The 11,139-nt window shown below is 41.8% G+C and overlaps 1 non-coding gene across 1 annotated transcript; it reads right to left on the bottom strand.

Annotated features, from left to right (window-relative positions):
- Window positions 1-5,655: 5,655 nt before the first annotated feature.
- Window positions 5,656-5,727, bottom strand: trnaw-cca (transfer RNA tryptophan (anticodon CCA)). The gene has a single exon. It is a non-coding gene; the product is annotated as a tRNA-Trp (tRNA).
- Between the last annotated feature and the right edge of the window lie 5,412 nt (window positions 5,728-11,139).

The following is an 11,139-nucleotide window of genomic DNA, read 5'->3' as shown; positions in this document are numbered from 1 at the left end:
TTGACCGAGCGCCTCATAGGATAGAGCAATAGCATCCCTCACCCAATGTAATATTGTTTGCTTGGTTGCAGCCGCCCCTTTGTTGCGGCCCCCATAGCATATAAAAAGTTGCTCTGATTTACGCCACTAGCTAGTGCGGTGGACGTAAGTCTGAAGAGCACGTACTGGACACAGTAGGTGTAATCGTTCCTGCTCCGACGTCGTGAACGGCGGAGGGCAAAAGGCCTCAAGAATAACCGGATGCACGGTGGAGAACGGAACTTTAGGTAAATAACTCGGGTGAGGATGCAGAATAGCTTTGACCATCCCAGGGGCAAAATTTAAACAGGACGGCGAGGTTGAAAGCGCCTGCAAATCTCCGATTCTCTTAAGAGAGGTGATTGCCATTAGAAAAACCCTTTTAAAGGTCAGAAGCCTGACAGTTGCTGACTCCAAAGGTTCGAAGGGGGCGCTAACTAGACCCTCGAGCACTGTCGTTAAGTCCCATGGAAGGACTGTCCCTCTAGAAGGAGGCATGAGCCGCCTCGCTCCACAAATAAAGCGGGTGACTAAAGGATGTTTACCAGAGAACCCCCTCAATCAGGCCGTGGCAGGCCGAAATGGCAGCCACATAAACTTTGAGTACCGGGGCTTGTCCCTGAGGACAGTTTATCTTGCAGAAACTCCAACACTGAAATGATCTGGCAGTAATTGGGTCTGCATGGTTTGCCAATCACCATTTGTCAACATCGCTCCGTGTTGGGGCGTAGCTCCTTTTAGTGGAGGAAGGCCTAGCACTTAGAATAGTCTCTACTACATCAGGCTGAAGCTCGACATCTCTCAGCTGGTGCCCTTCAGGGGCCAGGCATGGAGGGTCCAGAGCTCAGGATTGGGATCAAACACTGTCCCCTTCGCCTGAGACATTACGTCTCTCCTGACTGGGATCGCCCATGGCGAGTCGTCAAGGAGGGATACTAGGTCTGAGAACCAGATTCTGGTTTGCCAACGGGGAGCCATCAATAAGAGGTGCGAGCCCTATTGACAGACCTTTGCCAGGACTCCAGGGAGCAGAGCTATCGGAGGAAATGCGTAAAGACGCAGTCTGGGCAACGTATTGGCCATCGCGTCCAGACCCTGGGGAGCTAGATGAGTCATAGAAGTAGAGGGAACTGTGTTACGTCTCCTGCATAACAAAGAGTTCCATATCCGCTTCATAAAATCTTTCCGGATTTGTTTGACTATTTCGGGGTGGAGTTTCCATTCCCCGTTTGTCACAGCTTGTCTGGACAGCAAGTCTGCTCCCTCATTCCTATGCCCCAGGATGTGAATCGCTCTGAGGGACAAGAATTTGCCCTCTTCCCCCTGAGATACTTCCTCCGGTAGTTACGAGGCTACCATGTCCTAGTGCGGGGGGGACAACCCCTCAGTAGTCTCGTACATAAATCAACAGGGCAGGCTGCGGTTACGCCACCTGAACAAACTTGGCCCGCAAATCCTGCCCTGTTGATTTATGTACGAGACTACTGAAGGGTTGTCCCCCACGCACTAGGACATGGTAGCCTCGTAACTACCGGAGGAAGTATTTCAGGGCCAGAAATACAGCCATCATTTCGAGGCAATTGATGTGCCAATCGAGAAGATGACCTCTCCAGATCCCTTGGGCTGGACAGTCATTTAAGACCGCACCCCAACCCATAAAGGATGCGTCTGTCGTTAGCACCTTGCGACGACAACACGGACCGAGAGTGGGACCTAAAGTCAGAAACCGAGGTCTGTACCACATAGTAAGGGTGAGAAGCCCCTGGCGCATCTCCCTTGTCTGCCTCTGGGGGTTGGCCCTTGAATAAAAGTTGTGGCTTTGAGCCACAACTGAAACGGTCTCTTGTGCTGGCATCCCAGAGGTATCACCGTGGAATCCGCCATGAGACCTAAAACTCTTTGAAAGTGATGAGTAGCTTTCTGGCCTAGCCTGATGCTTCTCGGGGTGCTCAGGATGGATTCAACACGTGCAGGAGAAAGTTGTGCCTGCATCGCGGTCAAGTCCCATATTATCCCTAAATACATTGTTTTTTACGTAGGGGAGAGAACGCTCTTTGTGGCGTTGAGTCTTAACCCGAGAGTTTTGAGATGAGATAGGACGACATCCTGATGTCGAAGCGCTAACTCGCAAGACAGAGCTAAAATTCAGCCAGTCGTCTATGTAATTCAAATGCGGATGCCCTGGAGTTGCAGGGTGCATTTTGTGTATGTGCAGGGTGACAAGGCAAGGCCGAATGGAAGAACCCGATATTGGTAAGCTTCGCCCCCGAAAACAAACCTCAGGAATTTCCTGTGTTGTGGCAGGATCTCTTTATGAAAGTATGCATCTTTCAAATCGTTCTTCACAAACCAGTCGTGGGACTGAATGTAAGACATAATCATCTTGATTGTCAACATTTTGAACATGTGCGTCTTCGGACGCAATCCCCCATCCCTTTTTGGGAACTAAAATATACCAGCTTTAGTAGCCTAATTCTGTCTAGTAGGGGAACACATTCTGTGGCCCCTTTAACCAGCAGAGTTTGTAATTCTTGTGCCAACAGATTTGTTCGCTCCGGTTGCATGGACGTGAAGACCACGCCGTTCGCGGAGGGCGATATGCAAATTTTAGGGAAGGGAAACCTCGTCCTCCGCCGGCTCAGAAGAAGTGCCGGGGCACGCTTCAGAAGCGGACGCGAGAATGCCGCAGTTCGGCGAATGCACGAGAGAAGCGGATGTCCCACAGGGTGAGGAAGAGGTGCTTCGGTCTCGTTTAAAAAAGGCGAGCCGAGCACGCAGAACTCTGAATTCAAAAACATCACACAGTTCACACTCTCCCCCAAGTCCCTGGGCGGCATGGTCAACCCCCAAGCATTCAAAGCAAAATTCATGCTTATCAAAATCGGAGAGGATCCTCTCACAGGGAGGAACACATCTTCGATCCGAGTCAGTCATGGTTTTTATTTTCCTTATTTTTACACTAGGCTAAGTAACTCCGAGAGTGATTGGTCACTAGTGTAAGAATCTTGGTTATATCTTTTTTTATATTAAAGATTTTGAAAACAACAAAGAGGGAGACTTCTCCCTCACAACACACGCACACACAAAGCGGTCCTTGAAGACAAAAGAACCTGATGACGCGTCCGCATTCACGCGTATTTATAACCGGCAGGTGCAGGTGTAATTAGCCACGTCACCTGCCGAGGTTATATAAAGCCAAAATAATTTTTGCCGTGTTTGACACACGTGCTTCACAACCGGTCGAACAAAGACCGTTCTCCCATAGCGTTTGAAACGCAGCATCGAGTGTAGCTTTTGATAGGGAACTGATTTTTTACAGTATTCATATTATGCAGAAATCAAAGTATCAGAAAATAATGTGTGGGCCTTCTTAGGAATATTAAGTTAGTAGTTACCTTAAAGGAAAACAAAATTGTGTTATTTTTTACTCCCATGACGTTCAGCATGTTTTGAGACCTCCAAAACGACGTCTTCGAAACACAAATAAATATATTTTAGGGACATCCAAGAGATTTCCAGCTCTCCTCATAGACATCATGGTTATAGCTGTTGTCAAGGTCCAGAAAAGTACTAAATCCATTTTTAAATTGGTCCATCTGCTCATAGTGTCTCACTAGATTTTTTTTTTTTGAAGCAACGACAATACTTCTTGTGTGAAAAACAAAGAAAATAACGACTTTAATCGATATAGTCTCCACTGTCTTGTCAGTCTATGGTGCACATTAACGATAGCACTTCGATGTGATCATTTGCGTCATATGGGTGAGTAAAAAATAACACAATTTTGACTTTGAGATGAAGTTTTCATTTAATGAAGATTAATCCAGGAGTCAGAAATTACAACATGAATGACTCCTGACAGGTGTATTTGATTGACAGAGACGAGTGGCCAATGAGGCGGGCGTTAGAAGAAAACAAATATTTGCACAAACAACAACAACAGCAGAACATTTTATACTAAAATGAGCGAAGACTTCAATATGAACTAAATCGAACTCACAAAATCTTTCAAATGTCTGCCCCATGAGTAACATAATGACTGTTTACACCCATCTTTCACTGTTTTTGCAAACGGGATATTCCAGCCCAAGCTAAAGGAATAGTTCACCCAAAAATGAACATTCTGTCATCATTTACTCATTCTCAGATTGTTCCAACCTCTATAAAAAATGTTCTTGTGCTAAACACAGAGGAAGATGTTTGGAAGAACATCAGTAACCAAAAAGATCTCATCCCCCATTGTCTCCCATAGTATTTATTTTCCCTACCACTGTATATGGTAGTCAATGGGGGATGAGATCTGTTTGGTTACTGAAAATTCTTCCAAATATCTTTCTCTGTGTTCATCAGAACAAAGAAATGCATCTAGATTTGGAACAGGCTGAGAGAGAATAGTCTAAATGATGATAGAATTTTCATTTTGAGTGAACTGTCCCTTTAAGAAACATTTCTCGTAGAAGGACTTGGAAATGTTGTTGGGATTAAAATACAAACACTTGCCGTGTTTAGATCTTAATAAACTGGATCATTTACAGTGACATGACGATTTTGGCTATTCCTCCATGTCCCTAATCCCATGGTGACTTTATTAATAGAGTTCTCATCTCATGACATATCTGGTGTGTGTATGTGTGTGTGTGGTGGGGAGCCACTGCGGGTGGCCCCAGGACTGCAGGGATAGGGGCAGAAACAGATATGGTGAAGAGATAGAGTCATCAAACAAGCTTCTAATAGGCATTGCATTAATAAACTAGTTTTTCAAATCTGTACACACAACACAGAGGGCTCTCTATCGGACATACAGATAACTTCCATAATCAGATCACAGGCTATAATGTTGAGAATTCAGAAACTAAATGTTCAATTTATAGGCAATAGTACGGTGGCCCCTAGGTGTCACTGCGCTGCAACAGAAGAAAACACATGCAAACACAAAAAAACACAAGCAAATTCAGAAAGCATCTTCATTAGTTTGGCGCCACATGCCCTGCAATTACTTGCAACACAAACAAACACAGAAATGCACTCCAAATACTTGCAACACAAACAAACACAGAAACGTGCTGCAAATTCTCGCAACACAAACAAACACAGAAACGCGCTGCAAGCTGCACGGACGACAACGGAAGTGTTTCCGGGGGACCCCAAAAACTGATGCACCTGATTGGGACGCCCTTCATTTCGACTGTTCAAATTCGTTAGTGGAGTTGTCAGCCACATCGACTATGTCGACTAGAATAAGTTTACAAGTTTTTTTTATCATTTTTTTAAACCTTTAAACTTTTTTATAGTGACACTTGTTTAAGTAAGTCGAGCAGCTACTACGTCTCGACAGGCTAATAATATCCTACGGGCGTACGTTCAGAAAGTTAAAATGAAGTTATAAAGCAATTACCTTCAATGTGGCTGACAACTCCACTAACGAATTTGAACACTCAAAATGAAGCGCATCTCATTCAGTTTGTTTGCGTTGCGAATATTTGCAGCGCGTTACTGTGTTTGTTTGTGTTTAAAGTATTTGCAGGGCATGTGTCGCCAAACTAATAAAGATGCTTTCTGAATTTGCTTGTGTTTGCATGTGTTTTCTTCTGTTGCAGCGCAGTGACACCTAGCGGCCACCGTAAAACAGTAAACTTTTGACCCCGACGTGATTTGAACACGCAACCTTCTGATCTGGAGTCAGACGCGCTACCGTTGCGCCACGAGGTCATGAAATTCACCCAGCTTTGTACTCTACTCTAACACAAGTCGAGGTGAAAAAGTGAAATTGTATTGTATCATGTGATTGTAAAGTCTGTACAACTCCTCCTCACGCATATGAGCCCATTGATATTGCCTTGTCTTGTTCAAAATGGAGAGGGATCCGTTATAGATATATATTTTTTTCTGATCAACGAAATTCTCTTTTCATTAAGAAATTCTGTATAAAAAAATGAATCAGAAACAATAACGGTATCTTTCAAACCATCTTTCTCTAGACACAACTCTCCTTTTCGTCTGGTTTATTCTGTTTCGCCTGCAATCTTATCATGGAAATAGTTCATAATGAATAATCCTAATAGCTATTTAAGTCTAATTAATAACTAATTCAGGTGGGATTAAACAATAATTCTATTTTCTGGGTTTTGTAGTTGCAGTTTGTCAAGTGCGATAATATTTTTGGTTTCATCATCGAAATACTGTGACACTAGGCAAAAGTGCAGACAGTAGATGGCGACACAGCTCAACAGAAGGAACATTAGCCGTATCATCATGAGAAAATAAACACCTGAAGATTTCTATTGACATTTTTATAACAAGAAAAAACGGTGACCAGACTCTGTAGTAAGATCTCGTGGCGCAACGGTAGTGTGACACCAGACTGGAAGGTTTCTTGTTCCAATCTGATCGGGGAAGATCATTTTATGGTAGAAATGCAGCCTTTAATCATGAAACAATTGGCTATCACGAAATCTGACTATGCAAATAATTATGTGACACTAGACAACGAAACCTTAATCGAAACCTCTCTGACAACAATAAAAACACTACTTACAATCCATCTCTTCTATGAATACTTGACATAAAAATTTGAACAAAAAAAAACAAGAAAAATAAATGCAATAAATCTCTCTCTTTCTCTGCACAGGTAGCTTTTGGTCTAGCTTTTGTTGAAACTGTAGCACCTGTTGCATTATTTCTCCTGTATGACATAGCCTATCGCGTAGCCTATTGCTTCCTGAACTCTCTGTAAGTCGCTTTGGAAAAAGTGTCTGTCTAATGACTAATGAAGCTGTGATCTGCTTTATATAAATGTACGGTCTATTAGGATAGGACTATATTTCGCAGAAAAATAACTATTTAAAACTCTTCAATCCGAGGGAGCAAAATATCTAGCTTAAACATTAAGAAAATGGCCTTCAAAGTTGTTCATCATAGCCAATGGGTCCGTGTATCATCTGATCATTTGATTATTCCATTCAAAACAACAAAAGGGAAAAGAAAAAAAAAACTGTCGACATTCCGTTTTTTCGTTTTTCTTTATGCACATTTTTTTGGGAAAACGATGTTTTTCTTTTTATTTCAGCTTGAAACGGGAAATCCAATAAATAAATAAACCAAATCGAAATAACCACCCGAATTACTGTTTTTCATTTTGGGGTGATTTCGCAAGTCTTCTGCGCGCGCACGGTTTGCGCATTGCACAGACGCCTACCGGGATCGGCTCTCACTTAGGGTGACCACCTGCTAATAAGCCCAAGGGGGGACAAGGGGTATGTTTCTGAGGGACAATGTGGGACACTGGCTGGCGCGGCGGTGCCCCCACTCCCCAGACAGACTCACAGATAGTGGTTTACCCATTTCTAGCACATACCACCTTACATGGTATATTAATAATGCCCTTTTCCCCTAAACATGTGTAATTGCTGATGTATGCTCATGAATAGGCCAGCCAATGTATATTTTTTTAAAATAAAGATTCACAATATTTTGAACATTCAATGAACTGACAAATGCACTTCCACTTACGATTTACTTTAGCTATTTAATTTTCCCAGTCTTTCTTGTACCAACACCTTCTCTTTTTAGTTAATGGCTCAGACCAGTGGCGTCGCTAGGCCCTTTTTAGGGGAGCTAAAGCCCCCCTAAAGTTCTAGCTCAGTCCCCTCTAAAATATTGTGTGTAATGTAATCTGCACAAGAATTCGAGATCGCTTTATTGCCCCCTTTAAAACTCTTATTATGAAAACGGCGTTAGGCTGCGTTATTTAGCGCATTCTTCAGTTCACACAGTAGCACATTGGAGTTAACGTCATTAGCAGAGTAACTTTACAAGGTGTGTTCATTAACATGACATCTGCATTTTTGCAATTCTTTGTTATAAATGCATTCTAATATGATGTGGAAGCGATACAAGACCCTTTCCCGTTCACTGTTTAAAAGTTTTATGTGTGTTCACCACTCGTTAACTATTTGTAAACGTTACCTCGAGAAAAATGAAAGCACTAAACACCAATAACAGCATACTTCCACGATTAAGATGATATTGTATCGCACAGAAAGTGTCATTAATGATGATGTGCTATAGTTATAGAGAGGTGACGGTAGTTTTGACAGCTCCGGAAAGAGGACGGGCAGATAAGAGTTACTGTAGTTCAGCCCGGTGCGGCAGTGTTATTCATTGTTCTGAGTTCAGAGGAAATAAAAGTGTACAGAAGCTCTATGTCGTTTTTCAGACGCTTCAGTATTTTTATCATTAATTGAAAACATATTGTGGAGGTAATAGATGAAGAAACAGTCATTCAGAGAGTGACAGCGCTAGTGCTAAACAGAATAAATGGCAGGGAAACATATTAAGTTATTCTTACTAAATAATGATTCAGCAGTTGATTGTGACATTTATTTTATGGATTTGTGACTGTTGTTGTCACTTTGAAATATAAATGTTGCACATTGACCGATTAATGTGATATTCATTTGAATAACAATAACTTGTATTTATGCTTTTCTACATATTCTTTCTTAATTATTTATTTTAGTAACGTATACAATATGTGGTGATTAGAGTGTGGCTTTCTCTCTATATATATATATCCTCATTGGAGGCTGAGCCCCCCTAATATTGGAAACCTAGAATCGGCCCTGGCTCAGACTCTCTTTCTCCATTTTTCAAATTGGAGCGCGCATCTAAAAGTTCCTTCCCAGTGTGTGCATGTGCGCGCGGTGTCATGACAACAACAACGGAACAACCTAGTCGGCAGTTCAACTGAGGGGTGGGTGTGGCAACAGTAGCGTGCTGAACTGTCAAGTAATGTTCGTTTGGCTCGAGGATATAGAGCGACCAACTTTTTTTGAGCAAGCATTGATTATGCGTGACACGGTCTCAATTTGCGGGACGCATGAATTGGGCTTCAAACGCTGTGCGCGCACGCGCTACGCGGGACGGGTGGTCACCCTACTCTCACTAAATCCTTGGTGTTTCCAGTCTGACGTCATCACGCAACTCTGTTTTTTAGCAAATTTAACAATCATATGTAGTTTATATGGTTAGAGTTAGGTTAGAGTTAGTATGTGGGTTAGGGTGAAGTACCGGGATCAAGTGCATGCGATCTTGCGAAACTCGAAATGGATGCATTTACATATGCTTCGTTTGTACTTTTCACTCCCGTTAAAAGAGTCACACTGAGAGAGGAGGACATGACGGTGGAAAATACTTCAAAAATATAATATTGGACAATGCCTAACGTTCACATACAATACTTTCCAGAGATTATACAGTCGAAGTTTGTCAGCATTATTGCTTTTAATATGTGACATTTAAGTGAACAGTTGGCCAAAGCTTGCTAGCAGCAAAGGTGTAAATCCATACATTACGGTTGTAATTTAGAAGTTATGTGACGCAAACTGCCCCTCACCCCGTAACGTCACTCAACCGAATTCATGAGGTTCCCCAGCAAAAACTACAGTTCTGCTTTTGAGTAATTCACAAAAATGTTCTGTTTGTGTTGAAACTGTGAGGTTTTATGAAGTCATTTGCACTATTGCATTACATCAGTTTTACCTAAATTAACCTAGTAAACTGCCAAATGATTGCAGTTATATGCATCTAGGGAATAATTTCCTTTATGCAGATTTTGCTTGCATTAGCTACTGTTTTTAGGTAACATGCCAGTATCGGCCCATAATAATGTTGCAGTGTTCCCCAGAGAGCATATGGACTCTTTTTCCGACATCTCGTGACATGTCACAGTATTTATAAACATTTCATGAATATGAAACATGTACAGCTAAAGACATTGTAAATTATTACTGATGGATTTCATTTGTGAAGAGCGTGATGCCGCGCTCACATAACGCGCATGCGCAAAGCTTGCGCGCGCAGAAATCCGTGCGAAATTACCCCAAAATGAAAAAAAAACAGTAATTCGGGCCGTTATTTCGTTTTGGTTTATTTATTTATTGGATTTCCCGTTTTAAAATGAAATTAGAAGATAACCATCGTTTTTTTTAATTGTAGGCTATATACAGAAAAACGAAATATCGACTCTTTTTTTCTTTTCCCGTGTGTTGTATTGAATGGGATTATCAAATGATCAGATGATACACGGACCGTAGATGAACCGGAAAGCAGAAATTCTAAGCTTTACTAATACCAAACTTGAGTGAAGGCTGCTTCCAAATACACCCACTTGCGGTCTTGGCCACTTGAGAGCGAATGCACGCGACAGAAAGGAAGATCGAAAGTGTGTTTAATGTCTTACAAATGCCAAAGGGCAGTGCGCTTAAAAGTATTAAACCCACACTAGCTTAAGGCTAAGCGTGTCCCATCATGCATCATGCTCTAGATATGAATCATGAGCCTTTTTGTCTGGGTCTCGCGAGATGTTGCGGAAAGCTTTTTAGTGTACGTTACACTTCTACTGATTAAAGTTATATCTTTATTTAATCTACGTTCAGTTGACTTTTTTTTTTGGGTACAACTGCTTTGATACAATACAAATAAAGAGTGTAAGGGACCATTTAAGATGTTGGTTTTGTTCCCAGCGTAAGCATGATGTACGGAATAAGGACTCTTTTCAAATACATCACATTGCCTCGAATCACGAACTAAAGAAAACTTCACGCATCAGTTGAGGCTCTCGGAACCAAGGGGTTACAAAGAGATAAATAAAATAAATAAATCTGACTTGACTTCACTATATAATTAGATATTATATATAATTTCGAAGTAAAACGAAGTGTTACATATTTTATTGGTGAATACCCCAGAGTTTGTACCTGTAACTGAACTGTTTTTAATCTCATAAATAGAAACACCACATTAGTTAACGTTATATGTTTGCACTTCCTAAGTGAGTCCCATCGGGTTAGAAATACTACGTGGCCAAAAACAGGAAATACGTCATGAAAGTAGTCAAGTGGTCGAGTTCAAAGACCGCAAGTGGGGGTATTTAGACGCAGCCTATGAATTCGGACACCACTAAAAATGGATGTCCCCTAGTGCACTATATAAGGCTATAGAGCAAAATGTCTCATTGTTCATATCCAGACCATGATGCATGGTGCGATAGGCTTCGCTTAGCCTTAATACCGTTCCGAAGCGGCATTCAAGCTGGTGTGGGTTTAGCGTGCGTTAAGCGCA

The sequence above is a fragment of the Triplophysa dalaica genome, chromosome 23 (assembly GCF_015846415.1).
Source record: "Triplophysa dalaica isolate WHDGS20190420 chromosome 23, ASM1584641v1, whole genome shotgun sequence".
NCBI classification, from domain to species: Eukaryota; Metazoa; Chordata; class Actinopteri; order Cypriniformes; family Nemacheilidae; genus Triplophysa; species Triplophysa dalaica.
The sequence above is the reverse complement of the archived record's forward strand: the minus strand, read 5'-3'. Positions and strand labels throughout refer to the sequence as shown.